Source organism: Nasonia vitripennis, chromosome 4 (genome assembly GCF_009193385.2).
Source record: "Nasonia vitripennis strain AsymCx chromosome 4, Nvit_psr_1.1, whole genome shotgun sequence".
NCBI lineage: Eukaryota > Metazoa > Arthropoda > Insecta > Hymenoptera > Pteromalidae > Nasonia > Nasonia vitripennis.
Window position 1 is genome coordinate 31,707,042 of NC_045760.1, and position 13,447 is coordinate 31,720,488.

General features: G+C 47.5%; 1 protein-coding gene across 4 annotated transcripts in view; it reads right to left on the reverse strand.

Annotated features, from left to right (window-relative positions):
* The window catches only part of LOC100119433 (nucleolysin TIAR), a 404,341-nt gene that overhangs the window by 220,678 nt on the left and 170,216 nt on the right, over positions 1-13,447 (reverse strand). The gene's annotated exons all lie outside the window — the stretch shown is intronic.

The window sequence follows — 13,447 nt, forward strand, 5'->3', positions numbered from 1 at the left end:
GCGAGTGACGTTGAGCTTCGTCTTGTATCGGGGGATGTTCCTGAATACGAGATGCTGCTGCTGCTTCCATGGGGTGAGAGGATTTTGAGGGTTACTGCAGAAGAGTAGGATTATGGTTTGATTGATCGGCCGCTCCATACTCGTGTGAACACGAAAGATTTGTAGAATAAACACGTGTGTATCGCATCGTGTAAGTAGAGAAAGGTGGGTTTGGTAGGATGCGCAAACATTCAGTAGTTTCTTCGCGATAGTAGTCTCGAAGACAACAAGCGAATCAAGACGTTACGGAGGCTCAGTCGCGAGATTTAACTGTTTGTGCATTTGTCATCGGATCATCCCTCGGGTACACACGGCATAAAGATGTTCCAGGCCAGGCACATCAGACGCAGCGAAAACGCGAGTATTAATTCTCGAGATCCACACGGTCAACACCACATTCGTTCCTACAGCTTGGAGATGTACTCGAAGCTTTTGCAGTTTAAGTGTAAATTGTTTAGTTGTAAGAGTTTTACTCATCAGCCGTCCGACGATCACGATATTTACACTTCGGTCTCGACGAAAAAAACCCTCACCAGAGACTCGAGGGCGCATGCAAAAGAGCCGAAAAAAGAAGGAAAAACTACATGACGCGTGTCGCATCGAGTGTTTTACGGGGCAACGTTCGCGCAAACCGAGAGCGACCCAAGCCGCAAGCAGCAACCCAAGAGAGAATAGAAAGGTATATACACCTGGCCGAGAGGGCAGTCGTGTGTACGCATCGGCTTGATTGTGTGCTTAACCCTCTCCTCTCTCTCGACATGATATGTACAAGCCAGCCGCACACGCGCTTATCGGAACACACGTGAATATTTTGGAGTTGCTCGAACGACAAATATCAACTCCCTCTGTGTGTTTGTTACGAGTTCGACAAGTTCGCGCAAAGCTGGAATTTTCAATCAAGTTGGCCCCGAAGTGACGCCGCACGCCGCCGCGCTGGCATGACTTTGAGCGCACGCAGATTGCCGAGCCGGCTGTGTGTAATATTGTCGCGAGAGAGCTACTGCTCGCGGACGAATAATGAATATCGAGGGATTTTTAAAACGCGCAAGGACTTGGCCGAACTTTGTTATTATTGTTACTCGTGCGTACCCGGATGAATATGCAGGGAGTTCGCGGTATTTGGCTTTGTAAAAAATTCCACCACGCGCCGATATATGACTTCGGCGTCAGCGTAAAATTGAGGCACCTTTCGTTTGTAACGATCGACGACGAGCCTTTTCTCTCTCGCGATTCCGTCAAACCGATAACACACGCGCACGTGTATAACTCGCTCTCGGCCGAATTTTCCATAAAACTGATTACACTTGCGCCACGCGCGCGATATTAATACCCCCAGAGCAGTGTGTACACGCACACACGTGGTCATGAATAATCATGCGTGCGGATGCGTATATACTTTGCTGCTGCTGCTGATGCTTCGCGTACGTCGTTCGTTTTCCGAATGACAAACATCGGCTCGTTACGTTGTTTGAGTTCAACGAGTTCGTAACGCTGAAATTTCGAATCAACTTGACGCGCGCGCACGATGTAACCGAGCCCTTGATGGAGTTGCGTCACGTGAGTGTGTGTGTGTCGCAGCGGAATTTCCCTCGCGCGCGATGATGACTTCGTCACATTAGTCGCGAACTATGCACACGTCGTGTAACGAGAAGTAGCAGCGAGTTTGCAATTCTGGCTTTCTCTCTCTCTCTCTCTCTCTCTCTCTCTCTCTCTCTCTTTCTCTCTCTCTCTCTCAATGAGATTGTCTAATGTGTTACGTGCGCGGAACCTATAAACAATGTTATCGTCTATTTTTACACAAATTGAATCATAAAACTGCCGCAATCACACCTCGATGAGCCAACAACAACGACAACAGCACGGCTTGTCGTCAGGTTCTATCCTGCAAACCCTCGGGTACAAACGAGACAAAAAAAAAATACCCTAACGAGGGTCTACGGGCGTCTGCGCGCAAAAACAAAGAAGCTTGCGTACAAGACGAGCCCTAATGCTCTTTTCGCGGGACGACGCTTAAGTGCGAGCCGCAGACAATGCGCCGAGAGCCAAGAAGCAAGCGCAAAGTATATCCAGGGCTTATTTCATAATTACAGGCGCGAGAGAGCATTACGGCCGACACCGTATATTCGTATTACCGAATTAAGCCAGCCAGGCGTGAAATCTGCCTGTAAGGAAGAGCTAAAGTTTTCTGCTTTTTCTGCGGGGCTTCATCTTCCTTTAACCGAACACGGAGCTTTTTTTTTAGAATGAAGATGAACTCGGACCGAGTGGAGAAAATGAAATTAAGAAAAAATATAGGCCGAAGCCGGCTCTCGACAGGCAGCTCACGCGTCGAAATGCAACCCGCTTATCTATATTTATGAACTACCCCGCGCGATCGCGCTAAAACCGAAAGTGGCCTCTGCCGCGCGTCTGAATATTCCCCGCCGATACACACATCGCGCAAGCGACGGCGGCTGAATAATTTATGGGAGTCTTCGCCTTGGGCCCGGGAGTTAGCCATCGTGAATACGCGATACGATGCTCTCTCTCTCTCTCTCTCTCTCTCTCTCTCTCTCTCTCTCTCTCTCTCTCTCTCTCTCTCTCTCTCTCTCTCTCTCTGGCTGCAGAGAGAGAGAGCAGGATCTATATATAGACGCTCTACGCGTTGCGTACGGCCGAACGTGTGTGCTTAGTCGGCTGCGCGCTTGGCCGAGCTAAGATGATTATGGATCGCCGCAGTGCCGGAACGCGCGACAATACGGCTCTGATCGTGTTATCGAGAGAGGAGGGATGAAAAAGCTGACGGGAGGGGGGTGGAGGGTATTGTATGTGGGAATAGGTCTCCGTCGGTGCGCGATGGATCGGATTGACATGCGATTGAGGAATTAGAGGTGATAAGTTATGGCGGCGATTGGCTGGTTAATGGACTGTTTGCCATTGTTGAAGAGCCGCTTGGGTATATTAATCATTAGCTGCTTGTTAGCACTGCGTTGAATCGCGTAATAGATTGTTGCAACTAAGCTTTGATACATGTCATTCTATTGTGAATTAATCTAGTGTGTACTATAGTCGCCTCGGAAATTTCTCAACGGCACGCGTAGGTAGGCGTATTCATTCGAATTGCGCGCGGGATTTTTTTTCAAATTCAAAAGCAATTCACCTCAAAACGCTCGGAAAATTTCGTGCAATTACGACGACGAGCCGAGGAAAACACAGAAACGGTGCCACGTATTTGTACTTATGTAAACAATAAACAACCATCGTTAAACGTGTGTATGCTCTCAACTCGTTTACAGGCATGAGCCCTTCTGGTTTCCAACCCGCTGCGGCCTCGTTTTTAAAAACGCGGGGAAGAAAGGAGTGGCTCGACCGTATTACGCTGCTGTGAGGAGTTTAACTCTAAATTCACTCCGCGACCCCGTGAATCCTCTCGAGGAAGTCAAATTTTTGTGAATGAACTGACTATCCCTGCTACAGGTTTTATTTTTAGTGAAAAAATAGTATAATTAAAACACCTATCTAAAAAACTATCGATTAGTTAAGCTTTCTCGAGGTGCTTGTAACAGCACATTCTGCAAGCTTGAAGGCGAGGAAATTATCGCGGGTCATTCCTCGAATATTCCTGCAATACGTGTTTCTGCGAGCAACAGACTCGTCCATGCGTTCCGAATCGAGGAGCTTACAAACGGGGCGGACCAACAACGGATCTGCACTACTGGCGTGTGTGTGAGCGTACACAGTCGTTCACTGTGAATTGGACCTTACAGTAGATCTACTTTGGCTCGAGTGTGCTATGTAAACCCCGTGTAATATCTCTCGCTCTATTGTTTACGCATTTGCGGAGATCCGATGCTCCAGATACGATGACAAGTGTGAACGAGTCGTTCTTACGAGGATACAAAAATTAAAAATCAAACGCTGAAAGCACCGACGATTCCGTTAACTTAATATACTCACAAACAGCCAACGAGCAGAACCTCCTCACGCAGCAGTACACCAGGGACTAAGGGCGTGAATGTGTTCTGTCCACGCAAGAGCGGACACATCCAGAGTGTAATAGCGACGTGGCACTGCAGCGTTGGCGTTTACACCGTGTTTCACTAACACCCTATTCATTATCCTTGCTCGTGGCGCAAGCTGCTATTCTCGACCCTGTGTATAACTGCGAGCTCGTTCGCCTTAGCCGAGGTATTTCGGAATAGAAGAGTCCATCGATTCTGATATGACACGATAGCTTTTTACGAGTTAGAGATCAAACGGTAATCCGACTCTCTGTTTATAGTAAAACAAAACTGAATTCAAACGTCGATTAAAACAAAAAATAAAAGAGAACGAGCAGCTTCAAAGCTATTTAAATGCAAATCGCGAGCGAGAGAGAGGGAGAGCCCCGATCGCGATTCTTATTATCGACGCGAGCTTGCAACTAAAAAACAGTCGAGTAGGGGGGAAAAGCGAGGCGAGAGAGCAAAACAGGTGCGCGCGGCAGGCGCCCGCATAACGTACGGTGCTTTTCAATTGCGCCGCAGCGTATCCAATCGGCAAACGACATCGGATATAAATTAGAGGGAAAAGCTCCCTCTTGTAGCAGATTTGTCGTTTCCCCCCGAAACTGCAACTTCATAAATTAAATCCGCTCTCTTTTTTCCACAGCGCTCAGAGGTATACGTATTCGGCAACACTTCGATTCCGAGCTGCCGGCGCTGCTGCTGTCTCGAATATCGAAAACGTATAAACCTGCCGCGGATATGCAAATGCGAGAGCGAGGCGGCGTCTCCGTGTGTGTCGAGAAAATAGAGGAGGAAAAAAGCTCTGGTGGGTGTTTCGGAAGAGGAACGTGATAGAAGAAGGCGTAATGCTCGCTGGAGATTAATTCGGAGACGTCCGAATTTTCCAAAGCAGCTCGATATTATCATAACAATAGCGCACACGGCTCGACTATATAACGCACTCGATAGGCCGACTCGATAACTCCCGTCAGAATTTTTCCCGGCTCGGGAATTTGATTGGGGCGGGTTCGGCCGACTTGTCGTTCTCCCGCTCTGGCATTGTGTGCGTGTATATCTCGCGCGCGCAAGCTGTCCGCCTCTTTCGAGCCGTCACGTGTTCGCGCGGAACAATGATTCTCGGAGCGAAAAACTGCACTGGGAATGACGCGCTCGATTTCAGCTCTCTGGCCGGGAGAGAAACGGCTAACTGATGGCTCCTGCGGCTAGCCGACGGCTCTGCATTACGAAGCTTTCTCCGCGTTTTGTATATGATGAAAACAACGGTTTTCGTTAACCGAGAATCGCACAATTAGAGCCGACCCAGGCACTCGTCTGCCGGATAATTGAACAGAGCGCTTGCGCCTTTATTAATTACCCCCACCAGTAGGATCGTCTGCCAAAAAAACAGGCTCCGCTGCAGCGAAGCAAAGGAGCACAGCGACGCATCCGCTGTATACTGCAGCTACGGCGCGCCAGACACACGTCGGCTCCACATGCCGCGCGTTTATTAAATTCATTTATCTTTCGCGAGAATCATGCTTGTAACGTGTTGCCCTTCTAATTGGCTGCATTAAAAGTAATTTTCCGCTGCCGCCGTTCTCTCTGCCTCCTCCTATACACAAACGAACGGTCTTATACGTGCATTATGTACGAATAAATACGGTATTTTTCAGCGGCGGATTGTTTGTTTTCGCGCGTCGACACCTGCGAGCCCCGAGGCGCTATTATGCCATACGACACGCTCTAAGCTAGCTGTTTGTTGTTTGCGCGCTGGAATCGTGCACTTTTTGCTCTCGCGTTTGTGTACGGTAGCACAGTCGTGGGTGTATTTGTTGTGTCTTTTGGATGTTTTTTTATTCTGTTTCTCAACAAAGTGTACTGTTATAGGAAAGCCTTTGGAAAACTCAACCATTTTCCCCTCGGATGTTGCCGAATCCGCAGCACTTCGGCAGCCAAGCGAGTAGTCTCCAGCCCCATAAGCGCAGAGCCGCACTTCTCGCTAGAGGATCGAATGTGTTTGGGTACGTAAGTACTGCATCCGGATGATACATATTTATGGCACGGTACCAAGCCGCCACGCTTCGCCGAGTCAAGAAAGGCGTACGCGTGTACGTTGCATGTACAGCTCTACATGTACATGTCCCTAAGTACGCCGGGATTATTTGCAAAGCAAATAGCGCGACGCGCGCTAAGTGGTGCCTCCGCGTGTGTTGCCTCCACTAGCTCGCGTATTATAGACGCGGGTGCAAGCCTAATCTCTTGCGTATGAATTTTACGATTTGCACACGCACACATGGCCGCCGGTGCTGCTGCTGCAGTGCCATTTTTCAGAAGCTCGGGGACCCGGAAGTAAGACGCATTAGGCTAAGGCAGAGGAGGATTTGCCGGGTTCTTTATTTGCCGGAGATTGTTTGTTAAGAAGAAGGTATGGAGCTTTATTCTGTGCTGTAGCTATTGTTGCTAGATTAATGAGGACGTGCTACGAATTCAGTGTTAGCAACAATTATAAAAACAATATATAGGACATATTGCACAGGAGAAAACTCTACTACCACCAGCTGTGGCTAAGGGTCGAGGTATCACCTCGGATCCGACCTCGAAAATCGCGTGATTCTTGGGGTTAACTTATCGGGCGTTCTCGGTACCTTGGCACGTATTCTCGTGAATCTAGCCTACACAGGCTTCAAGAGGACGGAAAAATACGCAAAAATACGTAGGCTAGAAGGTCGGGCAGTTACGGGCTAAGGGTCGAAGCATCGTCTCGGATCCGACCTCAAAAATCGCGTATTTCTGAGCTTCGAAAATTTAAAAGACGCGCAATGGAATTTGGCCAAAAAGAATTGAAAATCCAATGAAAAGTTCCCCGATATAATCGAGCGTAAATTTTTGAAAACACAAATAACGCGCGCCATTTTCTAAAATACGCCGTACCATACTTGATGCCCTCACCCTGCCTTGTACTCTCCTCTATTTCGCAGTATATCTCTCACGAGCGCTGGGGATAAAAGTGTGTACGTGTACGCGACCGCACAAAAGCCGCCCGACTCCCGGCAACATATTAGCCTGCGCGCAGCAAAGCCTGCGAGAGAAGAAAGAGCGGCGGCCGGTTGTTTCGTTCTTGGCCCGCGCGCGCGTGTGTAGCGATGCGCTCTTTTCGGCGATCCGAATTTGCATTTTTACCGCGCACGCAACGCCGGCTCTCATGCAAATTTCTAGCGATTCCGCTCCTCTCTTTATTTTTGCCGTTGCAGTCCGCCGCTCTTTTTTCCCCTATTTCGGGAACGTTAGCCGGCCCTCGGGCGATTCCGCACACGTTAATCCACACGCGTGCGCGCAAGCGTGTACGTGTACGCGCAAAAAATAATTGCGGGTAAAACACTTTTGCTGCTCGGGGAAAATCAATTTTTTCGAGGAGTGCATTCCCCTTAAAAACAATAACTATGAATGGTCGAGTTGTTGTTTATACTTCTGCAGATATATCTGTACTCAGGCATAGAATTATCGGGCCGAGCAAAGTTTCGAAACCCGTCTCACTCCTCCACCACGAGCTACAGGCTCTCGAAAACCACTAGACTCGGAGTAGCAGCATTTGCTCCTTCGAGGGTCTGGTGTCGTCGAGGGACAGCAGCGGCGGCTGCGGCGGCCCGAGACAGAGCCCCATCGTTCCGTAATCTTTACGAGCGTCGTAAACTGCCTTTTTCATATACGTACGCCACTGCTACACAGATGCGCATCGCAAGGGTTCGGGTCCGTGTGGATATATAGTGTCGAGGTGCAGTTACTGGGCCTCGATCACCTCGGGAGCAAAGGGGCTGGGATGTTAATTATTTTAAAGGGGGATTGGCTGCTGATTTGGGGAAGGCGAGTTTAAGAGTTTTTCTCAGTTGAATTAGATGTTGTGATTGACTCACGTGAATTCTGGCGTGCACTGTAGGATGCGAAATTTATACTCACCTGAAACATAACGAAATTGCATGTAAATTATAAGATTTGCTTAAAAACAATGAAAGAGAATTGAGCGATACATGCGTTTAATTAAAAAAAGAAAATGATAACAGGCTATTGTGCAACAATAATTTATAAACGCTAAAAGCATTGACATTCCCCGCAAAAAATCACCTGCTCTGCTGGTTTTACGACGGCACAAGCGCTGCTCTTTTTTCTCGCGGTGACGCGACGTGAAAAGCTTCTTGACAAGAGATCAGCCACGCGGTAATGGAAGAATACCCGCTTTAATCAAGTTAATGTATCCACACGTACGTCAATATGCGCTGTTCTATCTCTGCCTTTTCTCGCCTACGTACTATTGCGCACAATGCAGCTCCACAAACGAAATCAGCGAGAGGAAAAGGTAAAGGATGTGTAGGGATTTCGCGACGTCTGCTCGCAATAGCGGTTGGCTTAACCACATGTTTCATTTTGACCTGTATTTTCCACTGGAAAAAAGTTTATGGTAATTGACATGTATTTTTTGGTTGATTATTCTATTTTAGAACGATACTCTTCTATCATGTTCCTCCTTGAATTTCATATTCAAGCCATAAACATCTCCGAGTATATTTCTATTTTAATATGTCTGAAATCCAGGGCTACAAAAACCAGAACCTTGACCTTCGAGTAATATATTACGCTTTTTGTCGAAATTCTCAAACAAAAGCTGTAAGTGCCAGGGAAGATTTATGCTCTCTGTTGGAACACCACGATTCTAGCTATAGACGACTTTCGCACTCGCTTTTTCAAGTATTCGCAAACGACTGATTAACACGAATATAGGAGAGACCGAATTGTGACACAAGAAATTCGGTTTAGTCAGGGCATAATATGGCCAATAAGTGGGTCACCTTCGATTATCGATCGAACCTTGAATATATTCCTCCGAAGTGTATATTCTCCAAAAGAAAAATGCCTCGGAATTTTTCAGCAGCAGCCGGAAAAATCACTGCGCCTTTGTTGCCGATGAATAATAATAACAACGATCGAGCGTCTCGTAATTTTTCTGGGTTATCAGTCCCGCATACGCACAGACGTTTACCTTTGATACAGATCAAGGATGCGTGCGAACGAAAGTCGCTGCTGAATTATGTATATTCGCAGCTCTGCTCGGTGCTGATTGCGCTCGTCTGGGGAGTCGAGGAAGCGGCACTGATGGTGGCTTTAAGTTTTAATTTCTAATGCAATTTTCTTTGACCGATTTTCCGTCTATTATGGATTTGCTTCTCTTGAATCCTAGATTTGTACTAATCGTGTCCGTCAGTTTTATAAGCTGCTTATATGTCGGTTCGAAAGTTCGTATCTGTTCGTGTTTTAAATATGAAAGTAAAAAATTGAATACACTCTGAAATAAGTTTAGTTCTGATCAAATGCCATTTAACAAGAGAACTAAAAAACAATTTCCAACCAAAAAACCACATCGAAGCCATTCGATACATCGGAATCTATCCTTTGTCCACTAGAGCCGACCGGCATTTTTTTTGTCACAGCGAGCGACGTATTTATTAAACTCCTCCAAAGTATTTAAAAATGAAATGTCGCCCACGGGCTGTAACCCAGGAAAATTGCTCGGCGCGTTTACACGATCGACGAAAAAAAATCGAGATAGAGAGCTGACGCGTCAAAGGCACACACTCGCGGATTTTGTCATTGCGAGTGCTGCAGTGTGTATTTTTTTCTCTATCTCTCCCCGGCTCTACCGTTCTGTTTCAATTACCGCAATGGATGGCGACGGCATTTTCTTTGACGCGCTCGTAGCAGACCGTTATTGATGAACAGGCGTTAATAAAATTCATGCCCGGATTCGACTCGCTCGCGCGCGCGCGTGCGCTGCGTTAGCGAGTGTGTGCCACGGCGCGCATAGAGCTGTAATTTCGTTTTGCCTGCGTCGCGATGTCTTTTTGAGTTTTTGCATACTTGATGACATTGTCGCGTGAGTAGTAGACGCGACGAGCTTTTTTTACACGCGCGTTTTCGAGAGCTTTTAATGTTTCGAATTCAGAAACTTGTTGAATTCCCGAGCGAATAATGCTTGTGCGATTTAAAATGCAGAAGAATCGCGTTAAATTCTCTAATCAAAAATCCTCGCAGCGACACAGGTCAAAGCTTCGCAGTTACAGCATAGTGGTATTTTCTCTCTCTCTCTCTCTCTCTCTCTCTCTCATCTCTGGGTGCGTGACGTGGAGGTTTAGGAGGAGAGCGAGGAAGACAACGGATGGACGGGGCAGTTGACGGGGGTCCCTCGCGGCCAGAAAAACTCGACTTATTTATGTCGCCTGACTTATTGCGCTCTCGGGACGTACAACGAGCCGCGCTGCTGCTACTGCGGCACTCGTTAAGTTTTAAAATGGCAAATGACCGAAAAAGGCTGAGAGTCACTGGTCACCGCGTGTGATTCTCCTTGGAGACTAAACACAGACACACATGCTTAGGGAGAGAGGGGGTCAGTCGGGGTGTGTCCGCTCGCGTTATACTCTCCGAAAAATACCGCCGGGTCATGCGAGCCATGAAAAATGCAAACGACACGAGCTTCCGTCTGTTTTGAGACTCGGATAATGAGAGGATGAGAAGCAGATTAGAATAAGCTTCTTTTAAAAGAATTTCACTTTAAAGAGAGACATTTTTCCTTGGGGTCTTCTCTCTTCTGATACTAGCCAAACGCGTAAATACGCACTTACGCACGATAAAACTCGAGCGGCATTAGGAAGCCATCGAACAATAAATCGGCCATTCGCTGAACCTCACAAGAGCGATTCAAAAGAGCGACGGGATTAATCGAAGCCAAGCAGAATAAACCGATCCGGCCGCCGTCGAGAATTTGTGTGATTTTTCGCTACCCTCAGGCTGCGGACGGAAGCTATACCGCTTTCACGGGTGGCTCTCGGATAAAGAAGCTGGCTATTTGCTGAGACGTTTCCTTACTTTGCTCGGATACTCGAGTATTTACAACAATTTTCGTTCGTGAATAAATCGCTGAAAAAATATATCTCAAAAGATAAATTCATCAAACCTCAGACCAAGAAAAGCGGATATCAAGAGCCACAACGCAGAAAAGGAAAGAGAGAAAGAGGACGCAGCAGCGGCGAGCGACGGAATAAAAGAGCCTCGGGGAGCTCTGAAGGTGATCCAAAGCAAACAGTCGTTAAAATTTATCCCCTCGATTCTTCCCTTTGTTCCAGCGTGGAAATGCAACTTGGGTTCGATTTCGTCCAGTTTTCTCTCTCTTTCACGAGTTAGCGGAAAAAATTTCCGCGCGCCAATGCCGCGGGGCGGAAAAACAATATTTTCCCTGACTGGCAGGTGCGCGCATCGATTTTTCCTGCCTTCTTTTTTCGCAATTCCGCGAGCTTCTTTTCAGCGTTTCTTCGCGGTTTTCCCCCTCTGTATACGGGCCACCGCGCGAGTGTTGTGCGCCGCGGACAACAAAAGCGCGACGAAGGGAGAAATAGAAACGCAGCGCGCGGAATTTAAATATTAGTCGAGCTTCCGCGTATGGGAGACTGTCGTGCTCGCTATAGTCTTGCTCTTTCATTTCGGGAGATTTTTCTTTGCTTTTTAGGCGGCGTTGTTGTTTCTTTCTTTTTTTTTGGAGGAAACGTTGCGTGTTTGGTCGGCCGTTCTATTTAACGCGTGAGTTCGTTGTTTTGTTTCCTCTGCGTTTGATCGAATTCGTTAATTATCACTTATTTCAACAGAGGCGAACGGGAACGCATTTGAAATTTAAATGTCGTTAAATTATACTGTTGCGATTTTCCAGGTAACAAGGCATTAGTGCGTAAACTGAGGTGAATTAATTGATTTTGAAGCAAAAATTCATCGGTATGGCGCCTCAAAGGAGACAGGAGATCTAAGCAGTGACGTTTAATTAAATGCCATAATTGATTTGCTATAGATAGCGGTCAAAGGCTGAACTTGGATCAGTGGCATAAGTTGGATGCTTGAAGCAATTAACCCCCCGAGAGACACCGGAAATTTCATACATCCATCCAGAACCAATAAGATTTCTTCTTTCAGTAATCGAATTTCTCGAAGTAAATAGCAAAAAATGCAAAAACCGCCCTAACGACCCTAGCGCCAGAAACTCGCCCGTGGTAATATCTGTCTCTCTCTCGAGTACTGCACAGAGACACGTATAACTAGCACACAACGCAGTGCATTTCGGACGCGCGAAACCGCGGCCCGGTCGAGCCGCAAATGCTATCGGCAGGTATCGCGCGCCGATCGATTTTCCATGTAGGCTCGCGCGCGTCTAATTTTGGTTAATTTTCGGCTAAACGATTTTGATTGAACCGCCGGCCGGCATTTAATTGAAATACTTTTGAGATGTTATCGCAACTATATATTGCTTCGCCGGAATTCTATTTGGTCGATTAATTAGTCGTTTAATCGTTTGCTTTTGAAAACGCCACCGCTCGGGTACCGAATTTGTGAGATTCTTCGGCTGATGGATGAAATTGTTGCTGTGTGAATTATTTTGCAATATAACAGGAACAAAGTTGCGTATGAACGCGCACGGAACAAAAACCGCGCGTATAGCTGATATAGCACGGATCTCTCGCTGTAGATACAGAGCTAGAACGTGTGTATAGAGCCATAGATTCCCAGGGGTTAATATCCACACAATGCAGCTTCTCGAATTTCAAGACACGCTTGTCCGCCCTCGCCTGGCCGCTCGTCCGTCAAAAGCTTCACCGGACGGATGCGCGTCGCGGCGGTCCAACAAAGGGAATACCGGATAAGCGGTACTTGTCGGCTCTCGTCGACCGAGTGAAGGGAGATATCTCGAGATTGCACTGCTGACTCGTTTTTTGGCTTTTTACGGGTAAAGAATTCCGGGTGTAAATGTGGGTATTTCGACGCATTTAACAACACCCGCTCCGAAATCACTTTTTTCCATCAATTCAACAGGACATCCGCATCGACACTTCTCAACTCGTATAACGGCTAAAAAAGCTCTTCCTCAGCCCCAATGCGTAAAACGAACTCCGTCGCACCCCAGCCTCCGAAGCAGCAAGCCAACGCAGCGCAGAACCGCTGGAAATTTACGTCGCTCGTATAGAGGCGAGGTTTAAGCGCCAGTGCCACAAGCGTCGGAAAGGCCGAGGAAATGGTCTACTGCGCGCGAGAGGGAGAGAGACCGAGAGCGTGTGTACGGTCGATAGAAGTGCGAGATTGCACACGCCGTAGCGGTGCGGCAATCGAAGCAACAGCACAGGTGTCGTCCGCAGGCTCCGAGCAATATCGCGCGTCAATTTATACCGGCCGAGCAGTTAAGCGAGCGCAGTAATCATTGCGGTGGGCAGTGGCTCTGCGGCGAGGGGAGAAAAAGGAATTCGTTACTCAGAGTCGAGGAAAAAAGGGCTTGATTCGACGACGTAGTTGATTGTTTTCTTTCACTATAGGCCGGGACGAAATAAAAGCTCGAGAGATAGAGAGGGAGAGAAAGACAGTTC